A 13,300-nucleotide genomic window follows, 5' to 3' on the forward strand; every position below is an offset into this window, starting at 1 on the left:
GGGGGGGGGGGTTTAATCTCGCTGTCACTCAAATTGTGTCCAATTTGGATGCCAAACCCTCCTATATGCATCTCATATGATGAGTCTAAAGTCAGCATGGAATTAAACCAACCCTATTTACGTTCCTAATTCACGTTTTTGTGAATAATTCTTCATTGCAGTTTAGGATCTTTCATTGAAATATAATAACTAATAATAATAATAATATAATAACGACTTTCGTTTTCAGATTATGTCATCTAGGCCGGAAACAATCAAAAAGCTGCAATCACAATGTAAATGTAAAATGGGTTATAAACACCGTTTCATGTTGACTTTTGCACGCTAAGCCAAATTGTCCCTCTCTGTGCCAAATAAAACCTTCCAACATGATAAAAGATATATTAAAAAATGTGTTTGCTAAAGAGCGCTTGTGAAGATGCATGCTGCGTTTATTCTGCAGACATTAATATGCAAGAGAGCCCCCATCTTCGTTAAGTCTGTACTTTATTTTAAGACCCCAAAAAGCACTACTGCTGTCCAGTGTCTTCTTAATATGAAACTGTGAGAACAACTGAATAGTCTCTACACAGAACATGGTGTCTCTGTATGTTGTGTTGTCATGTTTACCCCTTAATATCGTTTATGACGTACGTCTTCACTGTTCGGAGGCAAATTCTTTATTTGTTTTCCTTCTATTTGGAGATTTTGTGCCAAAATTATCAACAAAAGCCAGTAACTGAACTTAAAGATGTAATGGCAGAGTGTATGTGTTGTACTGACCGGAAAGGTTTCTGCGAGTGAAAGAGCTAAACGAAAACCAGGTTTGCCTTAAAGGGGTCATATGATGCGATTTCATTTTTTCCTTTCTCTTTGGAGTGTTACAAGCTCTTGGTGCATAAAGAAGATCTGTAAAGTTGCAAACACTAAAGTCTCAAAACCAAAGAGATATTCTTTATAAAAGTTAAGAGTTAACCACGCCTACCTAAAACGGCTCGTTCTAACACGCCCCCACATACCTACCTCACTATGTGCTAATATTTGCATAACACCGCCCAAATGTTCACGCAAAAAAAGAAGGCGTAACTTCAGTATGTGGAAAATAATGTGTTTTTTGAACTTTAAACCGCATAAACACATTTCATTACACCAAATACACAAAATAATGTTCTTTTTAGCAGCATCATATGACCCCTTTAAAACCGACTGTAAGCACCAGGTACGTACAAGACAGTATTTTAAGAGTTTTGTTATTCACACTCCTGTAATTTAAAGTAATAAAATAATAAAGTTCTGTCGATATTTACTCACCCTCATGTCATTGCAAGCGTTTATGATATTCTGTAAGTCTAAATCAGCTGACCAGGGTCTGTCAAGAAGTGTATATGACTCCATATTCTGTTTTGAAGATATATAACAGCTTGCTAAAAACAGACCCTAATAAGGTCCGTTCACAAGAACGATAACTATACTAGCGTCCACACCAACGGACAATAACGTTCAGTTTATTATAAGCGCGCGCTTCCTTTCCTGCCGCTTAAATGTTCGCGCGCTTTAACTGCTGGGTGGATTCTGATTGGCTGTCGATGCTTTCTAACGATCTGAAAAAATTTTTGAAAAAGTTAACAAATTGTTGTGGTGGGAACGTCCCGCTTTTTCACAGAAGGATTATATAAGGCTTTATAGTTATCTGTGAAGACAAGAAAAACATTATGGTTTTAAATGCGAGTGAATGATGACGGTTTTTATTTTAGATGAACTATTCCTTTGAGAGCAGTGTTGGAAGTTTTGGAAGGAGGCAGAAGGTTCTGATACCTTCATCCTCAGGCAGGCCTTGACGTTAAGGATATGGCCTAGTTTCTATTGGTGATATTTAAATAATTTCAATTACAGATGTTGTTTGTTGATTATTATACATCATGATGTGATTTCTGGGTAAAAGTATTTCACTGACCTTTCAGATCGCCTCATTGTGATCACCGCTCTGTCTCCTATGGGTCTCCATTTCCTCGAACGCCTTTCAAACACAGAACAATTAAAAGTTAAACCGAAAAACCCAGAATAAAACATCTCAATCGACTCTTTTCTGTACGTGTAGTTTGTTGTCTGCTGATTGTGTGTTAATCTCTGTTGCCTCCAGTAGGGGGAGCGTTAGGATGAACTAACAGTAGATGAAGGCCAGTTCTTCTCAACGGTCAGCTGTGGGTTTCAGGGATTGAAGCCTTGGATATTGTTGACAAAGCTCTCAAATTTTTATTTAACTTTGCCTTTCAAATAAAGTTTTGTTCGTAATAAATGATTCACGCCACTCGCAATAACTTTTGCACATTTATAGTCGTTATTATAACAGTTTTGGAAATTAACAATAACTAGGAAATTAACAAATAAGCCTAATAGAGATTTGAAATCCAGATCATATAATGCTAATATGTTTTTATATAAAAAACAATAATATTGATTATAAAATAATATAATACAATTATATTGTATAAAAGCAAAAATATTTTTTATTTTATAACTAATGCAATTTTGTTTATATATATATAAAAATTATTTTTATTAAGTACAAAATCTGAATACAACAAAATTGCATTAGTATACAAAAAAGGATCTGGTATGGAAGGCTCAACACAATGGAACCATGTTAATTCCAGACTAAACGTATAACATAACATTCCAAGAAACATCATAAAACAAAATAAAAAATAATATAGAAAAAATATAATTACAAGTTATATAATACAAACAAACAGTTTTAATGCCTTTTGATTTTTCATTTTACTAAAGGCATCTGAGAAGTATTTTAGATCATTAAATACAATAAACAAAGGAGATTTAAAATATCTACATGTATAAAGTATTTTGCTAATAATATAATATTATTAATCAAACTGTACAAAACCGAGCACTCTTTGGATATTCTGTACATTACATCTGAAACCATCAGCAACCACACCCCTCTCTACCATCCAGTCCGGCAATGCTTTCTAAAAAAGACAAATTACATGTAAATCTGTATCTTGAGTTTTCATAAATATTCATGCGTTCTCCTATTTCTGTGACGTCACAGGTGCGCATGTGCACTCCCACTTCAGATCATTTTTTTTGTTAATTGTACCTAATAAAAGAAGTGCACTATTTATTGCATTAACACCATGATCTGATTTATGCACATACCAGCATGCTCTGATTGTTGATAAGGTTATATATACTAATGAGAGGCTGACACTGAATCTTGATGTGCTTTATTCGGTAGATTAACATCTATCAAAGTCCAGCTCATTCAATGGTCTAATTGAATGGGGAGGATCCTCGTAGAGAAAGGTCAATAAAAATAATTTCCTTATCGGCAGAGCAAAATCCCGACTCCAGCTATTTGTTTTCATGTCATGAACTGCTCCATTGTGTCAAAGAGCCCCCAATCCATTCACCGCAGCTTTATGGTACTTCAAGACCCACTGCTGAAATCAACCTGAGTTGAGAGGATTATTTCCAGAGATGTGTGTGCGGCCGATCTGAAGAGGATGATGTGTGGGGTGTTTTCATAGATAAGCTGGTTTGAATGGCCCCGGCTGGATGCGAGTTGTGGCCGACACCAGACTGGCCTTCATTATGAAGATTGGCTGCTGGTCTTAATCTAGAGTTCCTTTTTCATCTCCAATCCATCTCATTTGGGAGCGACGTAAAGGTTTTATTAATGCAATGGGAATGCTAAGCTGCTCTGTATGTGAGCGAGTGTGTCTGGTACAAACTGTGCTGTGACAGTGAAGGCGGATTGATATTACGCTGCATAATGCAGGAGTGTGGCTGCATTTTCATCACACTACTCATACTTTTGCAGTATTTTTGTATGCATTGGATACCCAGATGATCTACTGATTTAGCTGAAATGTGCATTATACAGCCAGTGCACAATGCATGAAATAAGGATATGCTTTTTCATAAATGGGTCTTGTTTTGATCCCTCTGTCCTCAGATATCATCCTGGCATCATTTCCTTGAGGAAAGGAAATGAGATGCACATCCAGAATCTTGCACAGTACATATTTAACATCTGGAATACCATATTACTAGTCTTACTATTGCTGTCATGCATATAGTGTCCCACAATGCAAAGCACTCAATATGACTCCGTTTCCAGTGTGAGGAATGAAGATGAAGAAATACGATTATCTCTTTTTTGACTTATTTGATTAGACTTAAAAAGTATTTTTAGACAAAATTGGATCAAAAAAGGACCATTTTTATTTCCGTGATGACAAATAGATGCACACGCTGAATTAAACATGCAATATAGTGGTCATGTGAAATATTCGCATATTGTTGCACATACTAATTAAATGCAAGCAAGTTTTCTAAAATATTAAATATGCAAATGATGCATTATCTAATTGAATATGCACTAATTTGCATACATTTCCAGAAGATAGCTCTGAATACTGGACAAAGCCACTTTCAAAATTCTTGTTTCGCTTTGTGTCAGATGTAGCTTTTTGCAGAAGGGATTTTCAATTTCCCTATGATCTGTCCATAAATCAGAAAATACTGTCAATAGACCGTTTAAATAATGTTAACAGTTATTATAAATAATGTTCCATGAAATCAGGCAAATTATGTAAAAACAAACCTCTCTGTAAAAACCTTCAGAATATAAATTAAAAACTCATTTTGAGAAAACAGCCTTTAAAGATATGCACTGCAATATCTGATGATACTGAAATATCTACAAATGCAAATAGATAAAGTGCAATTAAACAAACACTTAAATGTGTATTTTGGGTGTTTCTTTACACTAGTCTGAAAGAAGACATCTTGTGGAAGCAAAATAGCCCCAATGAATGAATGAATTTTTATTTTTCTTCATCGAAAATTCAATTAAATTTTGATTTAAGATGACAGTCTAAAAACATTTTGAAGAAATATATACACGGATGAATCAATCACAATAAGATCTATGATACGCATTTGCAAATTGGTGATTTTTTTATGTCATGCCGATTTGTAAGCTCAACATACAGTGCAGCATCAACTCTGGATTAAAGCCCGAGACTGCATTATACTCTCTTTTTCTCTCTCATTTTAATCCAAAATAATGCTGTCATTAGACAATCACAATCAGGTATTTTGGGAGCAGTGTAATATTGAATTATACCATTTTCCGCACGGTTTATTTGATAAATCCTGTGAGAAGCAGTGGCAGATGTGGATGGGTGGAGTCTGAAATGGGACAGAGATACCGATTCATTGAAGTGACTCACACACCTGTCCAATCGCTTGTGAGAGCGGCATCTCAGGAGCTTCACAGAATTCTATCAGCAAAGTTCTGTTCATCTTTAACTAGTTTCCAGTCTCACCATCCACATTTATCCTCACCCAGGACTCATACACAAGATCTATTCTTCTGACAACCCACACTTAAACACACACACACACACACACAGAGACACAGAGTCTCACCCAGCCCTCTTTGTTGTTAACAGTGCTCTATGTGTGCTGCGATACTTGATCCCACAAGGACAAAGTCACTGCACAGAAATAAAGGGAGAGAAAATGAGCAGCAGGGGGAGGATAAGAAATACAGCTGAAACCATAGCAGAGGTGAGGAGCCAATTTTTTTTTTTTTACTACAGTATTTGTGCTACAGATTAAGATCTGGTTGGCAATTTAAAAAAAAATAGAAAAAAGGAAAAAGAAAATGAGCCAAAATACAGAGACCAGAATATCCAAGAGGCAGAAAACAGCAATGTTCTAAATCCACCTTAACAACAATGCAGCACAATGGCAATTACAAAGTAGCATGCTAAAACCCACAACTTAGACACAGCGCATAGCAACACTCAGTACAGACACTAGAAACAATTTAGAAAATGTAGCAACCATTGAAGCAAATTTTAGCATCATATGGGCCACGTTCACACAGCAGCAGAATACGGTTGTCAGTCCTGTTTTTGAGTCCTTAATACGGTTACGTTCACACACAGTTCGGTTATTTTCAGGACTCACAACCGCATTCTGAAACCAAACTCACACCTGTACATTTTCAGGACTCACAACCGCATTCTCGGAACACACGCGCTGTGTGAACTGAACAACGGCGGTAACGTTAGTTTGACGTTTGACCGGACAACTAGTTGTCTGTCACGTCATACAGCGCGCGAGAGAGCCGCTCTGCCGCACAAACGCGTGTCTACCATGTGTTACGTGTTTTCGGTAACTTACAGTGACGGAGAAATGAGCTGCGTGTCATCTGAACGTTTTAGATCCTGTCAGTTTTGTGTTCTGCGTGCGATTCAAATGCTCCGCTCTCCACCCAAATTTAAAAGCTGCTGTCGGTTAATGAAGATTTGACTGAAGAACTCGCGGCTCGATTGGACTCTTGTCGTGTCAGAAAGTGATAAGACTTTCAGTTTTATGCACGTCGCCATCTTTGATTTTCCTTTGGTCACTGTCGCTATGGTTACTGGTAAGGAATACGTGCTTGATTCCCGTTGCACCAGACAGTATTCTAAACGCAACTGCAAGCTGATGTGTGAACGGGACATTTCGAGACTCATACCTGTAAAGAAAATGCGGTTGTCAATCCCAAAAACTGACAGTGTGAACGTGGCCTTAGTATCATTAGGTTGGCTTGAGAAAGCCAACCTACTTATCTGCTATTTAAGCTTCTTATTATTAGCTTTATATAAGAAGATATATTTAGCCTATAGCTTTCAAGCTAGAACCACCAAACTCAGCCCAGATCTTTCAGACTGTTCTGACTTTAGTGTGGTTTGTCTTTTCAGACTGATCCGACTTATAGTTTTCATAAAATTGAAGATTAAAAATCATAAAAATCCCATAGATTTACATTGACGGAATGTTCAGATGAGCCAAGACTATTCAAACTCCAACTGCCAAAATTCAAAAACTCCCAGAATCCCTTGAGACTCAATCAAGCTTCCCTTCTATGTACTATTTCTAATCCATTCAAACTCATTCAAACTCATCTATCTATCTATCTATCTATCTATCTGTCTATCCTGACCATTTCTTTCTTTCTTTCTTTCTTTCTTTCTTTCTATCTATATCTATGTATCCTAGCGACATGCTAATCATGCTAGAAACATGCTAGCGACATGTTAGTAACTTGCTAATCATGCTAGAAACATGCTTGTCACTTGCTAATCATGTTAGCAACATGCTAGTAGCACGCTAATCGTGCTAGCAAAACATGCTAGTTACTTGCTAATCATGCTAGCAACATGCGTGTAACATGCTAATCATGCTAGAAACATGCTAACCATCTAATCTGTCTATCTACATTTTCAAACTGCAAGCTTTTACAGCTGCTTTAAACTTTGACAAACTTTTTTATCTAGTTCCTTATTGCTCTGTAAACACAGATTATACCATATATGGTCATATAACCCTGGACAATTTCACAAACCAGTTGTATAATCTGACACATGCTATCTAAAGAAATAGTGTGATGAATGTTGACTATGTGCCAAACTGCACATACCTCCAAAGATGCACAATCAAGAGTGTTTAAAAAAGCAGTTTAACTTGCTTCATCCTTGGCATTTTCCAGGTCAGAATATTTTACATTAGATTTCCATTACATTTACATTTAGTAGATGGTTTTATCCAAAGCAACTTGCAAATTAGGAAAAACAATAATAGCAGGGCTGCAATACCTAATTAGAAGAGTAGTATAACACTGTCTCCATAAATTAATAACAAATCATCGTTCTTTTCTGTGCCCTTTTACTTTTTTTCTCCTGGTAATATTTATGACGATAATATTGATTTATGATTATGGATTAGGTAAATGTCAATGGAAAAATAAATCAGGAAAAATTTTCCTGAAAGGAAAGGGTACTTAACCTCAGGATGCCCCTATAATGACTATTTACACACTGAGAAAACGGTTTCTAACGCATTAAATATGGATATTTTTCTTACAAAATAGCATTGATTCGCTACAGGTGGCATTTATTCATCTCCTGGAGCCATGTGAGGCACTTTTTATTATGGATGGATGCGCTTTATTGGACTTCTTTTGGACTGTTGAAAGAAAACACCCGCCCATGCCATTATAAAGCTTGGAAGAGCCAGGACAGTTTTTAATATAACTCCGATTGGATTCGTCTGAAAGAAGAAAGTTATATACACCTAGGATGCCTTGAGGGTGAGTAAATCATGGGGTAATTTTAATTTTTAGGTTTTTATGACAGGTGCTCTTTTATAGAGAAATGTACTAGTTTTTTTGTCTAAATGGTTCCTTAAAGAAACTTTAACATCTGAAGAACCTTTCTGTTTCACAAAAGGTATTCAACTTAATTCCAGTTAATTCCAGTCCAGTCTTGCCAGTTAAATCTTTTCTTTTACTCAATCAATCTGTAATTTGTTGGTTAAAAATCGAAGTCTTATGAACACACGCTTCTATCAACAGGAAGGCTTTGGATTCACTGCAGAATAAGCCGGAGTGTAAACTGAGGACCATATAGGAGTGATTTGTCTAATTCTCATATTCAGGCAAGTATAAATCTATGCGTAGATTTGCATGATATAAAATTATTGTTGTTATTTTTTACCTATTCTTCACTGCATAATATAAAATTGTGGTTGAATGTTTTAGATCATTGTTTTAATATCACAAATTGTGTCTGTTTATTTACAGGGTGACCTAGCTCTCATGACGAGCCGATAGAGTGGACACTTGAGGTGTGGGGAGGAAGACTGACTGATGGTTTTCATGTTGGTTCATGTTTTTTTTCTATATTTTATACCTCCTGGGGTCGAAACTGTGTATGGTGCAGTAAATGCAGTTCATGTTGGTAATGGTGATTGAATTGCATTACAGAACAGCAGACACTTGAAGTAGCATTCAGTCATACTTTATTTTGTATATTTTCAATAGACCAAATATCACCAGTGGAGGTATGCATGTTTTGTTGATTAATGTCACTTTTTATGAGGCTTTACTGAATGGACCGTTAAAAACTTGTGTCCAGACTTTAGTAGGTCATGTGAATGTGACTGATTCACTTTTATTAATGTTGATCAAATAAACTGTTTAATTGTATTTTAGTTGTGTGATTTGTGATAAAGGTATAGACCAGAGGTTCTCAACTCTGGCGCTCGAGGTCCATGTCCCTGCAGAGTTTAGCAACCTGTAACTTTCTAGTAATCCTGAAGACCCTGATGATCTAACTTTCCAGTAATCTTGAAGACCTTGATGAGCTTGTTCAGGTGTGTTTGATTAGGGTTAGAGCTAAACTCTGCAGGAATGGACCTCGAGGGCCAGAGTTGAGAACCCCTGGTATAGACAAAATGAATACAGTTTATGTGGTTATATTAATAAAAAAAAAAAAATTAGCAATGTTTACATAATCATAGTAATATATATTCATAAAACTAAGTAAATGGAAATCTCAAACAAAAAATATATAATAAAATCTACGTACTTCAGTAAATAGAAGTAAGATTTACTTAATATTTTGATAAATGCAAGGTTCCTGTCTATAAAGTAATAAATAAACTTGACTTCATTTCTTTAAATAAACACAACTTTTAAATTAAATATAATTAAGTAATATTTACTTAATTAGAGTGCAATTAGATTTAATTTCTTCATGAATGTTAAGTAAATTAGTAAGTATATTTTACTTAATAATAGCAAGTATCCTGTGTAGAGATAGAGATTATTTTTCCTGTTATTGGAATATAAATTTTCTTATTGAGATTTCTGTACTTGTAATTTTTTTCATAATGCTTTTTAAAAATTGGTGATATTGTGTTTGATATGCATAAAGTATGGTGAACATAGCCTTTTTTTTGGCCTAATACATATGTCCCAGATTACAAAGTGACCTGTCCCAGATGATCAAATTCAAGCAGAATTTTTTTTTTTTTTTGGCACAAAAACACTAATAGGTGTGGCATGTCTCCTCTGGGTATAATATCTACATTCTTTCTTCTGGTGTGGTTAGAAAACATCTTAGGGATTTCAGAAAAGTCTAATGTGTTGATCTAATGTGTTAGATAGATATCAAAATAAATCGCAGAAATCAAAACTGCAAAAAAAAAAAATGACCCAGATTACCCGAATTCACCCTATCTGACGAGATATATTTCGTGACTGGTAAAAATCGGATTTATTTTCTCAATTCACCAGCCAAAAGTTAACTGCAGACCCTGGTCGGCTCTCCGCTTTTTGATTCGTGCGCGTGCGTCGTGAATACGCTGATGACAGAGAGCGGCAACCGACGCGCCGGTATTTATCAACGCTGAGATGACCTACCGAGCACCGAAGCGTCTCGCGTCTCGCGTCCGCGGATTCTGAGGGCAAATAACCGCGGAGGAGCGAATCCGAAGAGGCTCGGATCGTTGTTTCACTGCGCGGATCGAAAACTACATCCATCCATCCATCAGTCGCGGAGCGTGAGATGACAAAGGTGGGTGAGAATACTACCGTATTGCTTTATCACCGTCAGTGGCCTGGATTGACAGCACACCTGTCTCCTAACACATCCTAATATTAATACCCAGGCTGTTTATGATGTATTTACATTGTTCTGTTCTCATGCCTGGTGCGTTTGCAGCAGAAAGAAAACGCGTCGCATCGGCGTCCCCTCATTCACCTTTCTGATTTACAGTGATGACCAGCTGATTTATGCATATTGATTTCATTGATATGCATGCTATATGTAAGGTTTTAAGTGACAGATTTACCTGTGAGGACTTGTTTGGCCAGTCAGTTTCATTCAGGATCTACATCTGACATCAGCTAGTTGATTTGAATAAATATAATGATGTTTATTCCAGTTTTACGCTTTAAAATGTTAGTTTAGCATTGAAATATATTTATAAGGCTTGTTTAGTGTGGTGTGAAAGCTTGCGTTTTTTTGTGTGTTCAAAAAGTTTCCTGTTTAAAGCTGCTATTATGATTCAAAGCTTATCTGGTAGCTATAATGGTTTACAAGAGTTCAATTTTGTTTAAATTATTTAGCATTGAAATATATTTAAAATAGCTCTTGTTCTGTCCAGGCTGGACTATTGCAATGCTCTCTTGGCAGGTCTTCCAGCCACTTCTATCAAACCTCTACAATTAATCCAAAATGCTGCTGCAAGATTAATCTTTAATGAGCCGAAAAGAAGCATGTCACACCTCTGTTCATCAATTTGCACTGGCTACTTTATCTATATTTATCTTCTTTTTTTAATTTAAAAAACAAACAAACACTAGCTTTCGATTTTTTTCTATTCTATCTACTTGTTTTTCTTTGTGTGTGTGTGTGTATAATATATATATATATATATATACACACCTTGCTATGTGTACTGCGTTAGGCTAACCGAGACTTGTCATTTGCACTTATATATTGTTGCTCTTTTGTTAGTTTTGACTGCTTTTATTGTCCTCATTTGTAAGTCGCTTTGGATAAAAGCGTCGGCTAAATGTAAATGTATAAAAGGCTTGTTTAGTGTGTGTTTTTGTGTTCAAAAAGTTTTTAAGTATTTAAATCTGCTATTATGATTCAAAGCTTATTTGGCATCATGGTTTACAAGAGTTCAGTTTTGTTGAAAATGAAAAATGGAAAGCTGTTCCATCCTCGAATGCTTTTATCAGTTGCTTTTTTTCCATTTAACATTAGCGTGAAGTGTGAAACAGGGTTGTCACTTTGTGATTTGCCATTCAAATGGCTTTGAATAGTCACGCCAGTCTTTAGCACATCAGGCTTGTGTGGCATGAGCTGATCTGATCTGCTTCGTGTTTATCTTTTTCTGTTTGTCCTGCTGTTCCTTATTTCCCCCCTCAGAATATGATTAATCAGTTTTAGCACGGCAGATAATCGCTTGATTTAGAGGCTCAACATCATCTGGTGGAACAAATGCAAGAAATACAGAGAGGTAATAATAAAACAACACTCTTAAAAATAAAGGTGCTTCAAAAGGTTCTTCACAGCGATGCCATAGAAGAACCATTTTTGGTTCTACAAAGCACCATTCAGTCAAAGGTTCTTTAAAGAACCATCTCTTTCTTACATTTTTATAATCTGAAGAACCTTCTTTCGCCACAAAGAAGCTTTTGTGAAACGGAAAGGTTCTTCAGATGTTAAAGGTTCTTTATGGAACCATTTAGACAAAAAGGTTCTTCTATGGCATCGTGAAGCACTTTTATTTTTAAGAGTGAAGATAGTTATAAAATCTGAAAAATCTGAGTTCCTGAAATCGGAACTTGAATTTGAATCTTAATTGCGGATACAATTTTGATTAAAAAACAAGGCTTTTTAAAAGAGTTTATAAAAAGAGAAAACGTTTGTAAGAATCTTATCTAACCAGGAAAGAAAAAGTTGATATTTAACTTATGATTTGAATCCAGTAATCAATACACAGTGGACAGTGAGACGGCACTAGACTAACCTGCTCTCCAGAGGTCTTGCTTGAGCTGGATCATAATCCCAGTGTCTTTTAGCAGACTTAGTTTACCAGCATATTAGATGAACACCAGTTTGAACCTAAAACACTGTTTTCAGCAGCAGAGAGAGTCTGATTATTAAAGAAACAGTTCACCCAAAAATGAAAGTTTGCTGAAAATGTACTCATCCTCAGGCCGTCCAAGATGTAGATGAGTTTGTTTCTACATCAGATTTGGAGAAATGTAGCATCAGTGGTGGAAAGAGTACTGAAAAAATACACTCAAATAAAAGTACCATTACCTTCCAAAAAATGTAGTGCGAGTAGAGTAAAAGTACTTGTCCAAAAAACTACTTGAGTAAGAGTAAAAGAGTAGCCTATTTAAAAGTACTCATGAGTATTGAGTAGTGAGTACTGAGCTGTGGATTCTACCCCATCATAATAAACACTGTACACCGCAATTTATAAATTTTAAAAACGTTGTACATTCTGTAATTCACATTATCTTTTAACATAAATGCACATTGTGCAATACCCGCAACCTCACACCATATTTCATGCCGTTTAGATAGGCAAGCATATATACAAATCATTTAGTAAGCAGAAATCCGAAATTTACCTTAACATATTAAGTTAGAGGAAGATGCGACAGAATTAATGCTTGAAGAATGCACTTCCAGCAGCCATGATAAACAGTTGGTGGTTAAAGTTTTCTATGCACAATTTGATTTGACAAAAGTCACGAGACTTATTACTCTCTATCCAATCACGTTGATGGATAAAATAAGCATGTAACGACCACAAACGGAGGAAAATAGCGGAGTAAAAGTACCGATACATCACTTAAAATGTACTCAAGTAAAAGTAAAAGTACACAATTTTTAAACTACTCAAAAAAGTACAATTACTGATAAAAACT

General features: G+C 35.8%; 1 protein-coding gene across 2 annotated transcripts in view; it reads left to right on the forward strand.

Moving 5' to 3' along the window:
- Window positions 1-10,223: 10,223 nt before the first annotated feature.
- Window positions 10,224-13,300, forward strand: part of LOC107728033 (galactose-3-O-sulfotransferase 3-like) — a 43,797-nt gene continuing 40,720 nt past the window's right edge. For both annotated transcript variants that reach the window (XR_001638426.1, XM_016538095.1), the window contains exon 1: window positions 10,224-10,418. The gene's annotated coding sequence lies outside the window, so the exon portion shown is untranslated. The remainder of the gene's footprint in view (window positions 10,419-13,300) is intronic.

Source organism: Sinocyclocheilus rhinocerous, unplaced genomic scaffold, assembly GCF_001515625.1.
Source record: "Sinocyclocheilus rhinocerous isolate Xijiao unplaced genomic scaffold, SAMN03320098_v1.1 scaffold1900, whole genome shotgun sequence".
Classification (NCBI taxonomy): Eukaryota; Metazoa; Chordata; class Actinopteri; order Cypriniformes; family Cyprinidae; genus Sinocyclocheilus; species Sinocyclocheilus rhinocerous.